Source organism: Marmota monax, unplaced genomic scaffold (genome assembly GCF_021218885.2).
Source record: "Marmota monax isolate L192 unplaced genomic scaffold, Marmota_monax_Labrador192_F-V1.1 WCK01_AAM20220418_F8-fsc01054, whole genome shotgun sequence".
NCBI classification, from domain to species: domain Eukaryota; kingdom Metazoa; phylum Chordata; class Mammalia; order Rodentia; family Sciuridae; genus Marmota; species Marmota monax.
In genome coordinates, this window is record NW_026692987.1 from 72,605 (window position 1) to 97,326 (window position 24,722).

Consider the following 24,722-nt stretch of genomic DNA (forward strand, 5'->3'; position numbering starts at 1 on the left):
GGGCAGCGAATTCACCATGTTTTAAATTTCAAAATAGGGAAGCAGCTAAAAGAGGCTGTAACAACCTATGGTCCTCAAGCACCCTTCACTGTAAGCTTGGTCGAATCCATTAACAACTTGAACATGACGCCAGCAGATTGGGCTAATATGTGTAAAGCTGTGCTAAATGGAGAACAATACCTGTTATGGAAGGTTGCCAATGAGGAATTTTGCAAGGAGACGGCAAGGCAAAATGCAGCAGCTGGTATTCCTCAGAGAAATCTAGATATGTTGTTAGGAAAGGGACCTTATGAGGATAAGCAGCAACAAATTGCATATGATCCTGGTGTATACGCACAAATTGCTGTAGAGGCAGTTAGGGCATGGAAGACTTTACAAGGACATGGAGGTTTACAAGGTCAATTATCTAAGGTAATACAAAGAGCTAATGAATCTTACGCTGAATTTGTAGATAGGCTTATTCAAACAGCTACCAGAGTTTTGGGGAATACAGAACAAGCAATGTCATTAATAAAACAACTGGCTTATGACCAAGCAAATCCTTGGTGCAGAGATATCATTAGACCATGGAAACATAAAGATTTAAACACATATATTAAATTATGTAAAGACATTAATGAACAAGAGCAAGTCATGGCAGCTGCAGTAAAACAGGCTTTAGATGCCAGAGACATTAATGAACAAGGGCAAATTGTGGCAGCTGCAGTAAAACAGGCTTTAGATGCCAGGCCAAGAACATGCTGCAATTGTGAACAAACAGGACATTTTAAAAGGAATTGCCCCATAGGACGAGGGTTTAACAAAACTAGGTATCAAAGGAGTTGAATACCGGGTATTTGCCCATGATGCAGTAGAGGGAGACATTGGGCTAATGAATGCCACAGTCTGGCTGGGCACAATTCAGGAGCCACTTGTCCAAGAAACAAACTTTATTTTTAGAACCACACACGCCAAACAAAACCGCTCATCAGGAAAAACCCTCAGAGCCCAACTGCCACCACTGGCTTCCCACAAGCCTCTCTCACAACCACAAGCCTCTCCACCTCCCACAATCCTCCTGCTCTTGAGGCTGATTGGCTGGGTCACGTGGGCAGAGCCAAAAAAGTTCCCCAATGAGCAGCTCCGTGGTCTGAAAGGGCAGGGAAACAGCCCAATGAACATCACCGCAGAGGAGCCAATCAGCTAGATTTTGCTGGGGCTGCTGTGATCCAATCATCAGCTGGCAGTCTGAAAGTTTGCTGGGGTCCCTTCGGCTGTGACTCTCAACAGTATATCAGTGAACTTTGAGCAACATTAATAAAGCTCATGGTTCTACCTTCATAATCCAGGAATACTCCTATTTGGCCAATGGACCTTGGTACATATTGAAGTACAATTGGGGAGGTGATAAAAAGAGTGCAATAGAAACCTTCCTTAACACATCCAAGAAGGAAGAGCCCCTCCACCTCATCCATCTTGTAATTTCTGTTCTTTTTCCAATAATCATTACAGATTCCACAAGCCCAGTTCCAAGAGTCTCCTACTTCCACCTCCCAGTAATATCTTCCAGTGGTAAAAGTCTGAGTACCCCAGGAAAGAAAGAAACCTGATGTTGGATTGATTCAGAAGGCACCTTGTGGATCACATTCTACATTCATGCTTCTCAACTCTCTGTACAAGAAGACGTGGCAGTTGGCTCTTTCAGGACACAGAGTAATAGCAACTGCAAGAAAAATATTGCAGACATGAATGTAAAAAATAAGAAGTTAAAGTCCTAAAAAAGTTTTCCTGTGAAGAAATGATATTACTGAGAAATGTGAAATTGTAACAGCAACAATGAGTTTGGTTGTAAAAATCTAATAAATCATGGGCATGAATAGTAAATCTACAGAACAAACAAATTCCTTACCACAGATAAGAAATTTGTTGACAACGTGAAAAATCAAATATTGAGTCAAATATGAAACCAATGCCTTTTAATTTAATTTTTATTTCAAAAGAGCTACAGAGAGGATGCCCTGAATACTCTGGAGGCATCAAGAATAAGTATCAGAAAAATATTCCTATTTCAAAAAAATGGTGTCATTATTTGGATGAGAAGTTAAGATTTTCTCTCTTGTAAGCTTTTCTAGATAACTAGATAAAAATCTATTTATACATTTTAGAAAGTATCACTTTATGAAATTAATTCTTATTCACAGTTCCTAAATATTCACATATTTTGTAAATGCAGTTGGAATCCACTTGAATCCTGTTATTTCTCAAAGTTTTTAATTTTAGAAAGAATAATTTAAAATTTATTTATGTAAAACTTTTCACTATCCCTAAGTTTTCTGCATGCTCTGCACTGCCCTGCATTTATAAGATTTAACATGTAGCTTTTTATATTGAGCAAACTGAAATCAATTTTATTTTTATTTTCATTTCTTGGTGACAAAGTTGATTTCTTCTCTTAGATTTTCTCTAGCTATTCAAAATTTTATGCCATATAAATCATATATACCCATGGTAAAAACAACATAAAGTTCTATTCAACTATTTATTCTGCAAAGCTTCTCTTAAAAATTCAAATTTAACAGAATAAAGTGGCTTATGTCTGAAACCCCAGAAGACTGGGATAAGAACATGAAAAGTTCAACGCCAGCTTGGGCAAATTAGTGAGACTCTGTTACAAAAAGAAAAAAGCGGGGGCTGCATATCTGGCTAACTGCTGGGGTGCTTGCCTAACATCTGGGAGGCCCCAAGTTAAAATGCCAGGACCATTTTTTAAAAATAATGAACATATAGAACAACTGCATAAATTTGTATGTGAAATTGAATAATGAAAATTAAATCTGAGTGTGGGTCCATTTATTAAAATTTCCAATTTTTATATCACTTGTTTTATATATACCTCAGGACATATGAGCCTAGATTTTATTTAAATGGTTTTTTATCTTTCACTCTTTATACTGTAAATTTGACTATAGAGACATACTCAAGGATTTGCAGTCATATTATTTATTTATAAAAATAAATAAAATATTTAATAAAAGGGAAATACCAGCCATGTGGTCCTAACAACGAATAATACACATGAGAATACTGCCAATGGGCTTATGCTTAACTCAGAAGCAGGTGAGCCTGTGGATTAATCCAGTGATGGGCCCTGCACTGAGTTCTGGATTCACAGGCTGGGCTATATACAGCTGCATAGATTCAATCCTGCAAGAAGGAAGATGCAGTTAAAACCCACTTGAATCAAAGTGTGAAATATGATATATCAAGAACTATGTAATGTTTTGAACAACCAACAATAAAAATGAAAAAAAAAATTAAAAAAAAGAAAGCAAAAATAAATGTATGTACAGTCAGAAAATCATGACTTTTCTTGATAAGACACTTTATAAGAATTCTTGCAATAAACAGATGTGGAAATACAGAAATTATCACTTTGTGAAATTAATTCATATTCACAGTTCCTACATATTTAAATATATTGTAAATATATTGTAAATGCTGCACTGAAATCTCCCTATCTGCAGACACAAGCTTCTCTAAAAACTGGAACTGTCTGTTGCCTCCTTCACAGGGAAAGTGTCATAAGAATCCTAGGCAGTGATATCGCCTTCCTGGAGCTGAGCTAGCCTGGAGGGCCCACAGAGTTGTAATGTTTTGAGTTTCTTTCAACTATCATTTAAAACTGTCAAAATATACAAAATTAACAAATCTCTAGAAGTTTCACACATTGGACCACTCTATCTCTACTGTTAGCCTGGGTTCCCACTATTAGCTCTATGAGGTGTTTAACTTCATCAACCTTGTGAACACTTAGTATTTCTCCTTCATCTGCATAGGCTTTCCAGAACTGAAAAGAAAACCAGGAATGGAAAGATTTTGAAATAATTTCTCTTTTGCAACATTTTTTATTGAAGCTACTCCCAAAATTACTGAGAATAGGAACTAAGAGAGATGTCAAATTATGTGGGGGAAGAAAAAAGTAGATCAATGACAATAGTGACTGAGTATTCCAATGAATTATGCACTATAGTAGTCCTGACTAGTGCTGTAAAAACTACAAAAGCATCTGCTGGGAGGCAGGTAAACATTCACTTGTACAGTGTGTCTCCAAAGACCTGCAAAAAGAAAAATAAAAAGTCTGAGTGATTTTCACAAGAACCCTCTACCATTAGGTACAGTGTGAGATTTTTGAATCAGCTCCAGAAGCTACTAGTTCCCCAAAAGTTCTATCCTCCACCCTGGGTTGCATTTACCACTTTTTCTCAACTCAAAAGAAAACAGTCCACTATAGAATTCTGGTAAAGTCTGGTTCTCCAACATTCTGTGTTCCTGGAAGGCGAAGAGGCTGTGAAGTCTGGGCTCTGCTGCAAACATACATAAATCCCAGCCATTGTCCAAAGGCCCTGTGTCTCAGGTGAGCAAACGCAAAGGAGTAGCAATAAGGTCTATATTCCTGAATCATCTCATCTTTTTATGTCTGTGAATTAACCAGAATACCCATGTTCAGCTCACTACTTGGTGAATTTCTAAAAGTCCCAAATATGTTGTTGATTTTCAGAGGGGGCCTATACATTAATCATTCCATACATTTTTGTTACTTACAGATAATATAGGAGGGATCCTTGGTTTTTAGAAATCCTTGGAAGAAGTGACCTCATAGCAAAGTAACCACAGTTGTGGGGAAATATATTTGTACACCCAAACTGGAAGCAACAGGGGAAGTGGATTTCAGTTGTGAAATGCAACAGCTATAAATGCCTGTCCTACATCCCCATTTATCAGTAGTTACCTGGAGTGACTCCACATCTGGTCTGTGGCATATTTCCTTCAGCTCCTCATATATTCCTCTTAAGATCTCTTTCATATGAGCCATTCTGGCTTTACTATCTTTGAGCTGCTCAAAAATGTCTTTCCTCTCTTTTTGTAGCCTCTCTGAATGATGCCATTCTTCCTCATAGCAAAAATGCAGGCATCTTCCCATATTAAAATCTAATTGCTTCCCTTCTTAAATTTATGTAGTTCTGCAGTAAAATTAAATTCACCAAAATATAGACCTATCCCTCTAACTCCTGTTGAATCTCCCTAATTCTAGGACTTACCTTTCCTATGTTTATATATGAATATACCACTAGTGAAATTCCACATCATGTACTATCACAAGAATGGGATTCTAATCAGAATAAGTTATAATCTAGGTATGCATAATATGTCAAAATACATTCTACTGTCATGTGTATTTTTAAAGGACAAACATAAAATAAAAAAAAACCCAGATTCTTGTTTGTCTTATTGACAATTACATTCAAGCCTTAATTTTGTCAAATTTTCAGAATCCACAAACTTTTATTCCTTTCCTTTTTACAAATACCCATGGATCTTTTCTTTCTTTCCTTCTTTCTTTCTTTCTTTCTACTTAATGTTGATATAGAATCTCATTAATTTGCTGAGACTGCACTACCATGCCCTTTACTCTGCATCATGGTCAACAGTTTTATTCAACAGGATACATTTACTTAATTCATGATATAGAGTTTTCTAAAACAATCCACACAAAAATAAATTTGTTTTATCCTTTCCAACCCATATGTGAGGGAACAGAACCCATTTCATACTTAAGGACTTTAGACTACAATGAATGGATTGAAATCCATTCGCTTTTCTTGAGTTTAAGCCAAGTCACTTAAACCTACCTACTGTAACCTCAGAGTACAATAGTCATCTCCATGCACTTCACCCAGCTAACTGTCATTCTGAAGTGTCATTTAGCATCCGACCCTATTATCTCTCTGATACCATTTTCTTCAATTCTCTTCAAAACTCATTTCAATCTATGACATCAACTTCAATATGACTTCAGTAACCTCCTTCCCAATATACCAAGTGCAATTACTTGACATGTGCTTCTCTCTGGGTTGACACACTATGGCTATGTTCCTCTTCAGGACTTAATCTCAAAGTAATCTTTAGTGAAAAATTTTGCCACCAACTATTTAAAATTTAAACATCATCTCCAGTCTCTGCCCTTTTACTCATTTTCAACTTTCCTGCTTAATTAGTCTAAAAAGTTATTATACTCTAATATATTAAGAATTTTACTTATTTACATGATGGCCATTTTCCTTTCTGATTTGTATCCTAACCTTTCCAATAAGAGATTTTTGCAGCCTTGTTTTCTGCCTTATTTTCTAACTTATTATTTGTAATAGAGTTTTCATGAAACAATTTTTAAAATAATGTTCATTTAAATTAAAGTACACTCAGGATGAATATACACAAAGAAAATTAGTTATTTGAAAATTATTCTCAAATTGGTAATTTTCTACTCAAAACACAAAGCTATGTCACTCATCATATTTCCCTTACATATTTTATATTACGTTGTTAAATATTAATTGTTTGGTGTAATTTCAGACTGTTCTTATATTTGAACAATTTATCTCCCTCTATGAAATTTTCCACTCATATCTGATCACTTATTTTTCACCAGGAGTCAGCTTAATCTGCTTTGGAAGCTGCTTTTGAATTTTCGGTGACTACCAAATGCCACTTTTGCATGTCACTTACATCATCCCAGCACATATGACATTGGGGAATGGCCCAGGTTTTTGTTGTTGTTGTGTAAGTACTAAGTGTACCTTTACCTGTAGTAAAGCAGAGTGATTTTGATAATATCTGTGTCTCAACTAGAAACCCTAGCTAAGGGCCATACTGCTCTAAATAGAAACTGAGGAAATACTTTGACTATTGACTCCTCACCTTTCTTGTTCAATCCTAGAGAACACTAGAGTTTCAGATCTATTTCCTACTTTAAACATTGCATATATGCCCCCCTAACTTCATGTTGAAGGCAGAAGCATAGCACTAACCTCTCATGAGTCCACAGTAAACATCTCCATGGTTAGGTTTCTGTGACTTTCACAATATTTTTCCCATAAACATTGCATTTTCTTCAGCAGATTCTCCTGTAAAAGAACCATAAATTAGAGAAGCAGCAAAAAAAATAGTGTTACATTCAGACCTTCACATAGGCAAGAAACCAGAAATGAGAGATAAATTAACCCCATTGAAAATAACAGGGCCATTTTTGTTGTTGTTCCTTTCAGATATTTGCCAAATATGGGAAGCCTGAGACTTAGAAGCCAGAAGAGATTCTGAATGGGAAACAGAGAGTCATCCGTTCCCCAAGGAAAGAGACCCATGTTGATTTCTTTGTTCTTATAGGCATGGATCTTCAGAGAAATCACTTACCCTGTGCTCCTCAGCAGCACTTTCGATTCGCCAGTGTCTGTGAGCTTCATGATCCTGGGATTTAGAGCAGAGCAAACAGAGAAAGTTCTTGTCTTCTTCACAGAAAATCTTCTTCATCTCCTTATGAGCCTCACACATGTGTTCCTCAGAGATCAGAAATTGCCAAAGACTGTTTTTTTTTTTCTGGCAAGGGCTGCCAGTTTCTTCACACGAACATTTGTTTTAAAGTCTCTCTTCTGTACCATCTGCTTGCATAGACAGAAGGTAACAAGATCTGGGAGATCATGCCAGCTAAGGTAGACACCGGGCCTACAAAAGCTGTGCCCAAAGGCTAAGGTGATTGGATCTATAAAGTACTTCATGCAGACAGGGCAGATGATTTCCTTCTGGAAGGCTTGCATGATTCTGGAATCCATATTTGTGAAGAAGAAGAAGAAGAAGAAGAAGAAGAAGAAGAAGAAGAAGAAGAAGAAGAAGAAGAAGAAGAAGAAGAAACAGCAACATGTCATTTCTGAGCCTGATTAGGCAAAATGGTTCTCGAGACCCATACCTGGGGAGTAATAACTACATTTTATTTTCTTAAAAAATGGTCATTAAAGTAGCACAAACTCTATTCTATAACACAAAAGAAGAACTGAATCACAAGGAGAGCCTTCAGCTTTATGTCAGGCATAATTCTGATTAGATAACTCATATTCCTGCCACACTGAGTTTCTACTCCCACCAGAATAGAAATTTGAGTCTTAATCCTCTGGCTGTGGGTGTAGGACTTGGGTAATAAGGGGCCTACAAACAATTATAATTGTTGCCATTCCTATTTTCAATAAATGGAAAATGGAAGCAGGTTTATCTGCGAAAGTCTATTTGGGTCAATGAAGTATGAGAAGTTCACTCAGAAGTTTTATAAAATATCTTTGGAGAGCAGGACACAGAAGCCCAGCTCTTTAAAAATAAAACTAACAAAAACCAAATATATATATATATATATATATATATATATATATATATATATATATATATATATATATATAATAGGAAGTATAATTATAAACAGGAATGTTTTTTATGTCAACCAGAAGCTGGATGTTCCACAAAAGATGCCTGCAGGCTGGAGAGCTGGAAGAACCAGTAGCTGTACAGTCCAAGAGGCTGAAGCCTCAAAACAAAAGGGATCAAGTCCAAGTCCAAGACTGCAAGTTTCTGGAAACTCCCTAGTGAATCACTGGCAGAGTGTGCTTTGGAAGAGTGAAGAAGCCAGAATCAGACATTTTCAGATGGTCAAAACAGCAATCAAGAATCAGTTCAAGTCATCCATAATTATGTGTTGTGGTCTATTTGTCTCTTGAACTTGAGGAGAGTTTGTTTTATGAACATAGCAGCACCATTGTTTGGGGCATATATATTGATGATAAATGGGATGTATTCAAACTAAAAAGTTTTTTCTCAGCAAGAGAAATAATAAGGGAGAACAATTTTTTCTGGGAACAAATTTTTACCCCTCACACTTCAGATAAAGCTCTAATATCCAGAGTATACAAAGATCTCAAAAAAGTTAAATAACAAAAAACAAATAACCCAATTAACAAATGGGCCAAGGATCTAAACAGACACTTCTCAGAGAAGGATATACAATCAATCAACAAATACATGAAAAAATGCCCACCATCTGTAGCAATCAGAGAAATGCAAATTAAAACCACTCTTAAATACCATCTCACTCCAGTAAGAATGGCAGCCATTATGAAGTCAAACAAAAACAAATGCTGGTGAGGTTGTTGGGAAAAAAGGAACACTTGTACACTGCTGGTGGGACTGCAAATTGGTGCAGCCAATTTGGAAAGCAGTGTGGAGATTCCTTGGAAACCTGGGAATAGAACCACCATTAGACCCAGCTATTCCCCTTCTCAGACTATAACCAAAAGACCTAAAAAGAGCATACTACAGGGACACAGCTACATCAATGTTCATTGCAGCACAATTCACAATAGCTAGAACCAACCTAGATGCCGTTAAATAGATGAATGGATAAAAAAAGTGTCATTTATACACAATGGAAAATTACTCAGCACTAAAAAATAACAAGAACATGGCATTTGCAGGGAAATGGATGGCATTATAGATTATGCTAAGTAAAGTTAGCCAATCCCTGAAAAACAAATGCCAAATGTCTTCTCTGATATAAGGGGGTGACTCAAAATAGAGTGGGGAGGAAGAGCCTGAGAAGAAGATTACCATTAAACAGGGAAGAGTGGTGGAAGGGAATGGGAGGGAGAAGGGGAGTTGCACAGAAGATGAAAGGAGACCCTCATCATTATACTACCATGTCTCAAAATACAAATAAATTAATAAATAGGGAGATGACTCAGGGTTCAAGAACCCACTAAGATCAATTCTCAATACCAACAGAGAGAAAGAGTAATGTACCCACAGTTTGGAGGAATTGAACATATTACAAATGATACAATTTCTTTACATCATTATTTTTCTCATGGATATGCCCCACAATCTCTTTCATATATATATATATATATATATATATATATATATATATATATATATATATTTGTTTTTTGTGAGTTTTACTTTTAAAGATCTGGGCTCTTTCTAGTGAACTTCTCATACTTCATTGGCCCAAGTAGACTTTCCCCAATAAACCTGCTTTCATTTTCCTTTTATTGAAAAGATGAATGGAAACAATTATAATTGTTTGTAGGCCCTTATTACCCAAGTCCTACACCCACAGCCAGAGGATTAAGACACAAATTTCCATTCTGATGGGAGTAGAAACTCAGTGTGGCAGGAATATGAGTTATCTAATCAGAATTATGCCTGACATAAAGCTGAAGGCTCTCCTTGTGATTCAGTTATTTCTTTTGTGTTATAGAATAGAATTTGCGCTACTTTAATGACCATTTTTTAAGAAAATAAAATGTAGTTATTACTCCCCAGGTATGGGTCTCGAGAACCATTTTGCCTAATCAGGCTCAGAAATGACATGTTGCTGTTTCTTCTTCTTCTTCTTCTTCTTCTTCTTCTTCTTCTTCTTCTTCTTCTTCTTCTTCTTCTTCTTCTTCTTCTTCACAAATATGGATTCCAGAATCATGCAAGCCTTCCAGAAGGAAATCATCTGCCCTGTCTGCATGAAGTACTTTATAGATCCAATCACCTTAGCCTTTGGGCACAGCTTTTGTAGGCCCGGTGTCTACCTTAGCTGGCATGATCTCCCAGATCTTGTTACCTTCTGTCTATGCAAGCAGATGGTACAGAAGAGAGACTTTAAAACAAATGTTCGTGTGAAGAAACTGGCAGCCCTTGCCAGAAAGAAAGACAGTCTTTGGCCATTTCTGAGCTCTGAGTAACACATGTGTGAGGCTCATAAGGAGATAAAGAAGATTTTCTGTGAAGAAGACAAGAACTTTCTCTGTTTGCTGTGCTCTAAATCCCAGAAGCATGAAGCCCACAGACATGGCCAATCGAAAGTGCTACTGAGAAGCACAGGGCAAGTGATTCCTCTGAAGATCCATGCTTATAAGACCAAAGAAATCATCATGGGTCTGTTTTCTTGGGGAATGGATGAGTCTTGTTTCCCATTCAGAATGCCTTCTGGCTTCCAAGTCTCAGGCTTCCCATATTTGGCAAACATCTGAAAGGAACAGAGAAAACATAATGACCCTATTATTTTCAATGAGGTTAATTTATCTCTCATTGCTGATTTCTTTCCTATGTGAAGGTCTGATTGTTACACTATTTTTTGCTGCTCCTCTAATTTATGGTTCTTGTACAGAAGAATCTGCTGAAGAAAATGCAATGTTTATGGGAAAAATATTGTGAAAGTCACCTGACTATGAACTCATGGGAGGTTAGTGGTATACTTCTGCCTTCAACAGGAAGTTAGGGGGGCATATATGCAATGTTTAAAGTAGGAAATAGATCTGAATCTCTAGTGTTCTCTAGGATTGAACGAGAAAGGGGAGGAGTCAATAGTCAAAGTATTTCCTCAGTTTCTATTTAGAGCAGTATGGCCCTTAGCTAGGGTTTCTAGTTGAGACACAGATATTATCAAAATCACTCTGCTTTACTACAGGTAAAGGTACACTTAGTACTTACACAACAGCTATAAAAAACTGGGCCATTTCAAAATGTCATATGTGCTGGGATGATGTAAATGGCAGGCAAAAGTGGCATTTGGTAGTCACTGAAAATTCAAATGCAGCTTCCAAAGCAGATTAAGCTGACTGCTTGTGAAAAATAAGTGATCAGAAATGGAAAGTGGAAAATTTCAGAGAGAGGGATAAATGATTCAAATATAAGAACAGTCTGAAATTACCCCAAACAATTAATATTTAACAACATAATATAAAGTATGGAGGGGAAATATGATGAGTGACATAGCTTTGTGTTTTGAGTAGAAGATTACAAATTTGAGAATACTTTTTAAATAACTAATTTTCTTTGTGGATGTTTATCCTGAGTGTGTTATAATTTAAATTAAAATTAATTTAAAAATTGTTTCATGATAACTCTATTACAAATAATAAGATAAAACTATGGCAGAAAACAAGGCTGCAAAAATCTCTTATTGGAAAGGTTAGGATACAAATCAGAAAGGAAAATGGCCATCATGTAAATAAGTAAAATTCTTGATATATTAGAGCATGATAACTTTTTTAGACTAATTAAGCAGGAAAGTTGAAAATGAGTAAAAGAGCAGAGACTGCAGATTAGGTTTAAATTTTAAATAGATGCTGGCAAAATTTTTCACTAAAAAATTAGTTTGAGATTAATTCCTGAAGATGAACATAGCCATAGAATGTCAATACAGAGAGAAGCACATGACAAATAATTGCACTTGGTATATTGGGAGGGAGGTTACTGAGGTCATGTTGAAGTTGATGTCATATATTGGAATGACTTTTGAAGAGAATTGAAGAAAATGGTCTCAGAGAGATAATAAGGTCAGGTGCTAAATGACACTTCAGTATTACAGTTAGCTGGGTGAAGTGCTTGGAGATGACTATTGTACTCTGAGGTTACAGTAGGTAGGTTTAAGTGACTTGGCTTAAACTCAAGAAAAGCGAATGGATTTCAATCCATTCATTGTAGTCTAAAGTCCTTAAATATGAAATGGGTTATGTTTCCTCACATATGGGTTGGAAAGGATAAAACAAATTTATTTTTTGTGTGGATTGTTTTAGAAAACTCTTTATCATGAATTAAGTGAATGTACCCTGTTGATTAAAACTGTTGACCATGATGCAGAGTAAAGGACATGGTAGTGCAGTCTTGTAATCTCAGCTGCTTGGGAGGCTAAGGCAGAAAGATTACAAGTTTGAGTCTAGCCTCATAAAATTAATTAGAAAGAAAGAAAGGAGCCATGGATATTTGTAAAAAAGGAAAGGAATAAAAGTTTGTGGATTCTGAAAGTTTGACAAGATGAAGGCTTAAGTATAATTGTTAATAAGACAAACAAGAATCTGGGAGTTTCTTTATTTTATTTTTTGTTTCTTCTTTTAAAATACACATGACAGTAGAATATACTTTGACATATTATGCATACTTAGATTAAAACTTATTCTGATTAGAATCCCATTCTTGTGATAGTACATGATGTGGAATTTCAATGGTGGTATATTCATGTATAAACATAGGAAAGGTAAGTCCTAGAATTAGTGAGTTTCAACAGGATTTAGAGGGATAGGTTTATATTTTGATGAATTTAATTTTACTGCAGAACTACATAAATTTAAGAAGAGAAGCAATCAGATTTGAATATGGGAAGATGCCTTCATTTTATTATGAGGAAGAATGGCATCATTCAGAGAGGCTGCAGAAAGAGAGGAAAGACATTTTTGAGCAGCTCAAAGAGAGTAAAACCAGAATGATTCATATGACAGAGATCTTAAGAGGAATATATGAGGAGCTGAAGGAAATATGCCACAGACCAGATGTGGAGTCAGTCCACATAACTACTGATACGTGGGGATGTAGGACAGGCATATATAGCTATTGCATTTCACAACTGAAATCCACTTCCCCTGTTGCTTCAAGTTTGGGTGTACAAACATATTTTTCCACAACTGTGGTTACTTTGCTACGAGGTCACTTCTTCCAAGGATTTCTAAAAACCAAGGATCCCTCCTATATTATCTGTAAGTAACAAAAATGTATGGAATGATTAATGTATAGGCCCCCTCTGAAAATCAACAACATATTTGGGACTTTTAGAAATTCACCAATTAGTGAGCTGAACATGGGTATTCTGGTTAATTCACCTACATAACAAGATGGGAGATTCAGGAATATAGACCTTATTGCTACTGCTTTGTGTCTGCTCACCTGAGACACAGGGCATTTAGACAATTGCTGGGATTTATTTATGGTTGCAGCAGAACCCAGATTCCACAGCGTCATCCCCTCCCACTCACAGAGAATATTGAAGAACCAGACTTTACCTGGATTCTATAGTGGACTGTTTTCTTTTGAGTAGAAAAGAAGTTGGAAATGCACCCCAGGATGGAAGACAGAACTTCTTGAGGACTAGTAGCTTCTGGAGCTGATTCAAAAATCTCACACTGTACTTAATGGTAGAGGGATCTTGTGAAGATTATTCAGAATTTTTATTTTTTTTTTCACAGATCATTGGAGACACAATGTACAGGTGAATGTTTACCTGCCTCCCAGCAGATGCTTTTGCAGTTTTTACAGTACTAGTCAGGACTACTCCAGTGCATGATTCATTGGAATACTCAGTCACTATTATCATTGATCTACTTTTTTCTTCCCCCACCTAATTTGACATCTCTCTTAGTTCTTATTCTCAGTAATTTTGGAGTAGCTTCAATAAAAATGTTGCAAAAGAGAAATCATTTCAAAATCCTTCCATTCCTGGTTTTGTTTCCAGTTCTGGAAAGCCTATGCAGATGAAGGAGAAATACTAAGTGTTCACAAGGCTGATGAAGTCAAACACCTCACAGAGCTAATAGTGGGAACACAGGCTAACAGGAGAGATAGAGTGCTCCAATGTGTGAAACCTCTAGAGATTTGTTAATTTTATATGTATAAGTTGACATTTTTAAATGATAGTTGAAATAAACTCAAAGCATTAGAACTCTGTGGGTCCTCCAGGCTAGCACAGCTCAAGGAAGAAGATATCACTGCCTAGGATTCTTCTGACACTCTCTCTGTTAAGGAGGCAAAAAACTCTCCAGTTTTTAGAGAAGCTTGTGACTGCAGATAGGGAGATTTCAGTGCAGAATGGTAATGGACACCAGATTTTTACTCTTATATATATATGCAAGTGAACAGAAAACTAAGCATATTTACAGAATTTGACGAGTAACAGAAAGGATTACAATGGATTTCAACAGCATTTACAATATTTTTAAATACTTAGGAACTGTGAATAAGAATTCATTTCACAAACTGATGATTTCTGTATTTCCACATCTGTGTGTTGCAACAATTCTTATAAAGTGTCTTATCAAGAAAAGTCATGGTTTTCTGACTGTACATATGTTCACTGCATCTTCCTTATTGCATAATTGAATCTATGCAGCTATATATAGCCCAGCCTGTGAATCCAGAACCCAATGCAGGGCCCATCACTGGATTAATCCACAGGCTCAATTGCTTTCAAGGTAAGCATAAGTGCTTTGGCAGTATTCTCATATGTATTATTTGTTGTTAGGACCACATGGCTGGTATTTCCCTTTTATTAAATATTTTACTTATTTTTATAAATAAATAATATGACTGCAAATCCTTGAGTATGTCACTATAGTCAAATTTACAGTATAAAGAGTGAAAAAAAAAAAAAAAACTACGTAAATATAATCCAGGCTCATATGTCCTGAGGTATATATAAAACAAGTGATATAAAAATTGGTAATTTCAATAAACAGAGCTATACTCAGATTTAAGTTTCATTATTCAATTTCACAATCAAATTTATGCAGTTGTTCAGTATGTTCATTATTTTTAAAAAAATGGTCCTGGCATTTTAACTTGGGGCCTCCCACATATTAGGCAAGCACCCTACCAGTTAGCCAGATATGCAGCCCCCAGTATTTTTTGTAACAGAGTCTCATTAATTTGCCCAAGCTGGCATTGAACTTTTCATCTGCTTATCCCAGTCTTCTGGGATTTCAGACATAAGCCACCTTACTCTGCTAAATTTGAATTGTTAGGAGAAGCTTTGAAGGGTAAATAGTTGAATAGAACTTTATGTTGTTTTTACCATGGGTATATATGATTTTATATGGCATAAAATTTTGAATAGCTAGAGAAAATCTAAGAGAAGAAATCAACTTTATCACCAAGAAAGGAAAATAAAAATAAAATTGATTTCAGGTTGCTCAATATAAAAAGCTACATGTTAAATCTCATAAATGGAGGGCAGTACAGAGCATGCAGAAAACTTAGGGATAGTGAAAAGTTTTGCATAAATAAATTTTAAATTATTCCTTCTAAAATTACAAAATTTGAGGAATAACAGAAAGGATTCAAGTGGATTCCGACAGCATGTACAATATATTTGAATATTTAGGAACTGTAAATAAGAATTCATTTCATAAAGTGATACTTTCTAAAATGTATAAATAGATTTTTATCCAGTTGTTTAGAAAAGCTTACAAGAGAGAAAATCTTCACTTCTCATCCAAATAATGACACCATTTTTTGAAATAGGAATATTTTTCTGATACTTATTTTTGATGTCTCCAGAGAGTTCAGGACATCATCTCTGTAGCTATTTTGAAAGAAAAATAAAATTAAAAGATATCGGTTTCATATTTGACTCAATATTTGATTTTTCACATTGTCAACAAATTTATGAGTCTGTGGAAGGAATTTATTTGTTCTGTAGATTTACTATTCATGCCCATAATTTATTAGATTTTTACAACCAAAATCATTGTTGCTGTTACAATTTCACATTTCTCAGTAATATCATTTCTTCACAGGAAGACTTCTTTAAGACTTTAACTTCTTATTTTTTACATTCATGTCTGCAATATTTTTCTTGCAGTTGCTATTACTCTGTGTCCTGAAAGAGCCAACTGCCACGTCTTCCTGTATAGAGAGTTGAGAAGCATGAATGTTGGATGTGATCCACAAGGTGCCTCCTGGATCAACCTAACATCAGAATGCTTTCTTGCCTGGGGTACTCAGACTTTTACCATTGGCAGATATTACTGGGAGGCAGAAGTGGGATACCCTTGAAACTGGGTGACTCTTGGAACTGGGCTTTTGGCGTCTGTAATGATTATTGGAAAAAGAACAGAAATTACAAGATGGATGAGGTGGAGGGGCTCTTACTTCTTGGATGTGTTAAGGAAGGTTTCTATTGCACTCTCTTTACCAATTATACTTCAATATGTACCAAGGGCCATTGGCCAAATTGGAGTACTTCTGGATTATGAAGTTAGAACTGTGAGCTTTATTAATGTTGCTCAAATTTGCTGATATACAGGATTCGTTCCTGTTCCTTTTCTCCCTATCTTTAGCTTGTTTTCTGCTGTAGTCACTTCTGCCCAGACATAGATAAGGACTATGCCCCAATGTATGGGAAACTCAATATCTAAGGAAGCCCTCTACCTTGGGTCTTATCAAACATGACAAACAGGTTGTATTTTGTTAACTTTACATTCCTTCTAATGTTGTGAAAACCTATTTAATGTGTTATGAATTATGGTGATAATATTAAAAGCCCATATATTCCAAAAATTTATGTTTTTTTTTAATTTATTCTTTTGAGGACTATAATTGCCTATGGTACATGAAATAGAATATATTTTCTGGTTTTACTTTATTCCTGAACTGTCACAAATGAAAGAATAGATAAAGTATGATTTAATAATGTTAAAATTCAACCTATGAGAACATGTCTTTTTCTCTAACCAAACAAGCATGAACATAAAGACTCAATGGTTATAAGAAAATAATTTTATCCCTTCTTTTTTTACCTAACTAATTTACTCATCTTGGTCCATTTTCTGTTGTTTTCACTCAAAACCTGCAACTGAGTAAATTATAAAGAAAAGATTTGTTTACCTCACAGTTCTGAAAACAGGTAAGTTCTAGGTCATGGTGCCTCAGTTTCAGGTAAGTTTCATGATAAATCTGCTCATAGCTGAGAAGCAGAAGGAGAAATCTTTCAGTGCAGAATGTTGGAGCACAGGGGTGGCATCCTTCATAACAATGCATTTTCTTAAAAATAACTCTCCAAGGGCCCAGAATTCACTCTTTTATTTAGGTTCAGTCCCAGGAGAAAGGCACTGGTCATTTTTCATGACTTAAAGGCCCCATCCCAAAACACCACTGCTCTATGAAATTACACTTTAACTTGGTTTTTACTGAGGACAAAGCATATTCAAACCGTATTACTATATACTTATCCTGTCCATAATTCTGAGTAGTCATGCTTAATTGTCTATGTGATGATTTATTTTCTAAAATTATAATCATACATGTGAATATTTACAATTATTTGTATTCTCCTTTGCATTGGCAACCACAAGACAATCAATCTAGTGCTGAATCTAATGGTTATACAAGTGGACAAAAAGAAACCTGAGCCCTACCTATACATAGTCCTTTACAGATTGACTTAAGGGGAAATAGTAGTCTCATAGAGAAATTGCCTAGACAAGACATAAAAACAATAATCAATGAGGAATAATTTAATTAGTCTGCATTAAAATTAATGACTTTTTGCTTAAAAATACTATTCCTCAAGAGTAAACATATAAAACTGGAGTTGGAAAATTGCTATTCACTATAAGCTGTGCCTGTAGCTACTTGGAATCCTGAATAAGTGGTTGGTTTCATTCCAGGTGTTCAGAGCAATAAAGCAAGATCTTCTCTCAAAAAAATAAAACTACAACCAGGCATGATTATAGATACCTGTAATCCCAGCCACTTGGAATGATATGGTAGTAGGGTCAGAGGTTTACCAAGGCTCTAAGCAACTTAGTGGGATACTTTCTCAAAAAATAGAACTGACATGGTGTGTGATTCAGTGATAAAGCATCCCTGGGTTCAATTCCCAGTACCCATCCACCTCAAAAGAATATGTATGTATCAAAGATACAATATATATGCATCATAGATGCTATGTTGGTGGTTCTGAAATGTCAGTTTGGATTAAAGTATGCTTAAGGTTAGAATGCCTCTGGGAATGTCAATGAGAGTGTTTCTAGAAATGATTGTCATATGGGACAGCAAACTGAAGTACAGACTCACCCTGTGGCAGCCATAGGTTGAGGCCCTGGATGGAATAAAAGTTGGAAAAATGAGGCATCAGTGCCCTCTAGCTTGATTTTTCTTGAGGAGTTCTAGATTGCTGCTGCAAAATTCTGAGAGCATCAGACTCCACCTCCTTCACTCTTCCAAAGTGGACTCTGGCCAGTGACTATCAGGTTGTTTCCAGGTCTTTGATCCCACTGGGGCTACATCATTAATCCCTCTTGTTCTGAAGCATCAGTACTTTAGACTCAGCAGCTATTGGTTTCTCCAGAACTCCAGCCTGAAGATAGCCATTGTGGGACTATACAGCTTCTGATTCTGTAAGACAATGTAATAATCCCCTTTCAATAATTATATATACCCTGTTGGTTCTGTTTCTCTAGAGAGCCCTGACTAATACAGATGCATAAAGTTTGGTAAATAAAGAAAAGTAAATCTGCTAAAAAATTAGACAACTTTTCTTGAATGGTAACATCATAAAACAGAATACACATATGAAATCAGTGAAATATGAAAAAGTACTCACCTTTATGAGACATTAGATTATTGCAAATTCAAACCATAAATTGAATCACTAGACCTTGACAAGAATAAATCAAATTTAAAGATGAATAATATGTTTTGACAAAAATGTAGAATAAATGAAGCTTACTCAAGGCTAGAGAAAATATTAATTGAAAAAATAAATTTTGGCTTACTTACTGACAGCATTTCCTAAGGCTTAGGTATTCCATTATGGATAAACATATATTATCAGAACTTTCTACATATACTTGTTAGGTAAAATTTATATGCAATGTTGCTCCTTTCATGACTTCTAATAATTCCCTAAATTTTGGAGCCAAAGATACTTACCAACAGTAAAATGGATAAGTAAATATTTATTAACTCATGCAAAGCAATTCTATGAAGCAATGAAAATGAACAAACTCTCATTTCACCAATGTGAATGAATCTCAAAAGCATAAGCTGAAAAAAATACTCAGTTTTTCCACTGTATATATCTAAGGAAAGATATGTTGGATATTTACTAAGAGAATATGTTTTAGATAATTTTACCACACACACACACACACACACACACACACACACACAAGCACACACACAACACACACACACACAATGTCAATGGGGGCTTACTTAAATAAATTGCAGACTCCATGAAGTAACCTTAAAACTTAAGTTTTTTTTTGGCAGGGTGCTGGGGATTGAACCCAGGGCCTTGTGCATACAAGGTAAACACTCTACCAACTGAGCTGTATCCCAAGCTCCAAACTTAAAATAGTAAATAACTTCATAAGAAAATAATTATACAGGTCAGTAATAACTGGGAATAAAATATAGGACAAATTGCAATTGAGGGGAAGATCTTTTTTTCATCAGGAGAATAATTATCTCTCCTGTTTAACAAAATTTTAAGCCACAAATAGAAGAGCAAAATATATTATTGCCTTTGGGGAATTATAATTTTGGAAAGTGGAAATAAAGATATAGAAAAATCAGAGAAAAACTTTAAAGTAGACACAAATATGTGATGAGTCTAGAACTATAGGTAAAGGTGGACATGATCACTGATAAAGTCCCTCCTGAGACTCAGGGTCATGGAATGTGCTTAAGATCTTGGCTTCATCGGAATCACAAAAATGCTCCTACATCCTTCATATTTCCATTGCCCAATGAGACTAGCAAGTGATGAGTAACATGTAAAAGCACTTTGTCTGAGAGCCTGAAAAGAGTTTATAGGGAGAAATAGAGTGTGGAACAGATATTGAGACAAACTGGTGAACCAGTCCAACCCTAAAAACAAAGTAATGCTAGGTGAATATGCAGCCCATGAAACATTGAAATAATGACATCAGTAATGAATTCCAAAACCAACTCAACTTCCCACCAGATCGATTCAGACACAACACACAAAGGTAAAGTCTAGTATGAGAGAAACCCTGTCAATTTAAATTCTACATTATCACAGAATTGTTAGATTTTATAAGAAAATTATAACATGTAAAAATAAACAAGAACAAAGTAAAAGAAACACCATTCAGACACCAAGCAAACAACAGTACTGCATTGAGATGTGGCACAGGTGTTGGAAGTCTTTACAGTTAAATCAGTTGGCACAGTTCTACAAAAGGTGGGTAAGGTGTCCTTGCAATTTGTGACTTTGTTATCTTTTGTTTGAACTTTTAGCGTTACTTATACAGAATGGAAAAGGAAACAGAATAATTTTCTTTTTGCATATGTGTGGTACTGGGAATTAAACTTAGTGATCCTCTATCATTGAGCTACAACTCCAGCCCTACTCATTTTTTTTTTTTTATTTTGAGCCAGGTCCTTGCTAAATTGCCCAACCTATAAACAAACATGTGATTCTACTGCCTCAGTCTCCTTAGTAGCTGAGTTTACAGGAGTGTACCACCATGCTAGCTACAAAAATAACATTTTATACAATGTTTTTGTAAATAGATCAGATTTATTACTTTTCTACAGATCACTCATTTATTTCAAGTTTGGTAAAGTCTTCTATTTATTTTTCTGTTTGATATTAAAAGGCAAATTTTAAAAGTTAAGCTATTGATATAACCCTTTAAAAATAAAAATAATGAGGAAGAAACATAGAGATTGAATTGTGTTCTAAAGGTTCATGCTGTTGGCTACATGCAAAAGGATTAACAGTGTCCCAACCTGGCTGTCTGTGCAGAATGTCTGGGTCTTTAGCTTGTAGCTTCCACCTCCTGCCTGTACCATGCCTCCACCAGCATAAGAGAGAGAAGTAGTAAGTAGCTCAGAGGTTAAGTATCTTGAAGTCACAGACTCACAGAGTATTTGGCAGGATTTCTCTCTCCCCTATTCTACTCCCAAACACTTCAACAGGAAGTAGTGAATGCTTTGCTGGTTCCCAGGTAAACTCAAGTTCATGGCTAACTTTTTAGCAGCATTAACATTGTCTGAAACCAGCCCTCCCAACCATTTTTTTTTAGATCATCTTGCTCATTTTCACAGTCTGGCCTTAAATTCTTTATCATTCCAAATAGCCTCAGTCTCCTGAGTACCTGGGACTTTTGACATAAACCCCTGTGGACAGCAGCTGTCTCAAAATTTTTGCCTGATCTACACCTTTTATATAACTGTTTTATCCAAGGTGTCAGAAATTACTGTGATCACACTGCACCTTCCAGATGAAAAGTATGGCTGCCCAAGCCAGTGTCCTAGAGCTTGTATCTCCTTGATTTCTCTTTTAGGGAAAAAAATTAGCAAATGTGAACATTTGAAGTCTCTAGAAATGAGGAGCTTTCCTCATCTAACACTTTGAAAATCTGGGGAAAAAAACAGGGCCTCTTGGGAAACTTAATGCCTTTGTAGCTCAGGAAATTTCAGGGCAGTGACTTCTCCTGAACACCCTCCCTTAAAGCCCACAATTCTTGTATTAAAAATCAAAGCTTGTGTTTTCATACAATATGGTATTTTTAAAAGTCTTGATTTTACATCCTAAGATCATAATTAGTAACAACTGAACAAATTCATTCTTGATACTAATCTGTGTACAAGGGAAGTTCTAGGAAAGTCCATCCAGTGTATAAAGAGTCTGTAGAGGCTTTGTGGTGGCACCTTTTGCATTCCAAACAGGATGGGTTGGAGGATGTGGCCTCATCTGGTCTTGCAGTTCACGCTGACAATCTGCCATTCCTTAAGAAGCCATTGCAAGGCAGGACCATAGGTCTCTTACTGGAAAGCATTAGATTGAAGTGAGAAAAACAAAATCATTTTCTTTATTTCCTTTGTTTGTGTGTGTGTGTGTGTGTGTGTGTGTACCAGGGATTGAACCCAGGGGCACTTAACCACTGAGCAACATCCCAGGCCTCCTTTCATATTTTAGTTAGAGATAGGTCCTTTCCGATTTGCTTAGGACCTTACTAATTGCTGAGGCTGGGGTTTGAACTGCTGAGCCACCTGCCTCAGCTTCTCTAGCTAGGAATATAGGAATGCACCCCCACATCTTGTGAATAAAATAAAATTTCTAAACTAAATCCCTGTCATAGTGACAGAATAAAACTAAAATCAATCTTAGGCAAAATATTTATAAATGATCAAATATATTTACTAAAAATCATATATTGATGACATCCTCTTTCTGTGTTTTTAAAAGCCCCCCCCCCAAATTAGAAGAACACAACTAAAAAAATTAGATACAATTTGAAACTGAGGATTCACTTTTTTTGGTTTTTAAATTGGTGACTGTTGGTGAGCCTGTAGGGCTTTATTTATGAAGATTAGATAAGGTGATTCATCAATATTCTGTATCTGAAAACTAATCAACCTCATACTTAACCACCCACATTGATCCAATCACCCACACTAACCCAATAACCTACACTAGCATTGATTGGAAGGATCTTGAAATGCAATCAAGGAAAAACTGGATGTGGTCTTCAGGCACTCAGTAAAAGGGCACTCCTGGAGACAAGCTCATTCTTCTCTAGAGCATATTTTGGAAGTCACCTGTCAAAGAGACATTTTAATCTAATCCTCTACAATTTGAGCATGTGATCCTCCAGCTGACTTCATATTTTCCCTTCTGCAACAAGCACTGGTGAAACCATGGACCCACTGGTTAGGTAAGTACACTATTTATAGTGGAACTGTAGCTACTTTCCCAAGCCAAATCAAGTCAAATTTCATATTTTAAATGATCATCAAATTAGGTTATCTCTGTGAAATGATGCTGTTTCTCTACTTAGTAAAAAAATCATTCTTCTTCTTTCTTTGCTTGGATATAGTTTGGAATTAAAGTGATAATTAATTTAATTTTGTTAGTTGTGTATCCCCTAGTTGGTCCTCTGTATTTTATAAGGACTCAGAAATTAGTTTCCAGATAACTTGTAATTTTGCACTTGTAAACCTAAAATATATATTTAGGAATATTCCTTCCCTCATATTTCTAGAAATTCAACCACTGTAGAAATGAGAACCCAAATCTTTAGCTAAATGGACTTATAAATGATGCCTTGTTTCCTGGAACAGATTAAAATAATTACATATTTTCACAGTGTGAAGTGGTGCTTTGTAATAATTTAGACTTGGTAGAGAGTGATATTCTCTTAAATGCATAATTTATTTGTGTTATCTGTTTACTTATTAATTTTTGTATTTGGTCATATATAAAAGGAAGTCTATTTTGCCATAGGCAGAAATGTGCTATGCAATAAGAACTTGAGAAAAATTTTATTTAGGAATTTTTCCCTTCTAAGATAGATGAATAAAATCTATTGATATTCTTCCCTCAGAAAATGGACTTAGAAATCTCACAAGGCTTCAAGAAAGAATGCACCTGCTCCATCTGCCTGAACTAATTTATGGACCCAGCCACCATAGGCAATGGGCACAGCTTTTGTTGGCCCTTTCTCTGCCTTTCCTGGGAACAAGCCCAAACTCCTGCCTATTGTCGAGTGTGCAGAGAGACATCACAATAGAAATATGTCAAAACAATATTCTTCTGAAGAATTTGATGTCTACTTCCAGAAAGGCCAGTCTCAGGAAATTCCTGAGCTCTGAAGAAGATGTGCGTGATCCGCAAAGAGACAAAGAAGATCTTCTGGGAAGAGGAAAACCCCCTACTGTATTTGCTCTGCTCCAGCTCTCAGGAGCACAGGCTCAGGAACTTCCTTTGGTAGATGGGGCTGCTGAACAGTACCAGGGAAGTGAGTGAGGGAGCTCAGGTATTATAACAAAGATGAGGATACTGATGATGATTGCCCTATTCTTTACAGCATGCTACCTAATTTTCTAAGTATCAAGGAAGAAGCTAAGTACCAAATGTGTAAGCATTTGTAAGCATTAGGTCCTGACTCAGTTACTATTTTTTTTAAAATTTTCTGTTAACAGGAAAACCGAGAGGAAATTTAAAAATTTCCGCATATTCTCTGCTCCTTCTCTATATACACAACTGGATAGCCTCAATCATTATCCATATCCTCTGTCAGAATGATGCATTTCTTTTATAACCAATGAACTTAATTTGATACACAGAATATGTGGATACCTTATACTTATTATATAATGAGGAGAGAATTTTGCCTCTGTGTTCTTCTTCTGTGAACCTATAACACTAGTCAATTTATGAGAAAAACATCTACAAACCAAAATTGAGGGTCCTTTCACAAAAAGCCTGACAAGTATTTATCAAAATTGTGAAAGTCATAAAAAGTAAGAAAAGAAGCTCTTTCAAGTGAAACCAAAAGAGACATCAGACT

The 24,722-nt window shown here is 35.8% G+C and overlaps 2 pseudogenes; one reads left to right on the forward strand and one right to left on the reverse strand.

Annotated features, from left to right (window-relative positions):
- Positions 1–1,262: 1,262 nt before the first annotated feature.
- On the reverse strand, positions 1,263–7,643 carry LOC124098017 (tripartite motif-containing protein 51-like; annotated as a pseudogene).
- Positions 7,644–10,313: 2,670 nt separating this feature from the next.
- LOC124098018 (tripartite motif-containing protein 49C-like) lies at positions 10,314–24,170 on the forward strand (annotated as a pseudogene).
- The last annotated feature ends 552 nt before the right edge of the window (positions 24,171–24,722 follow it).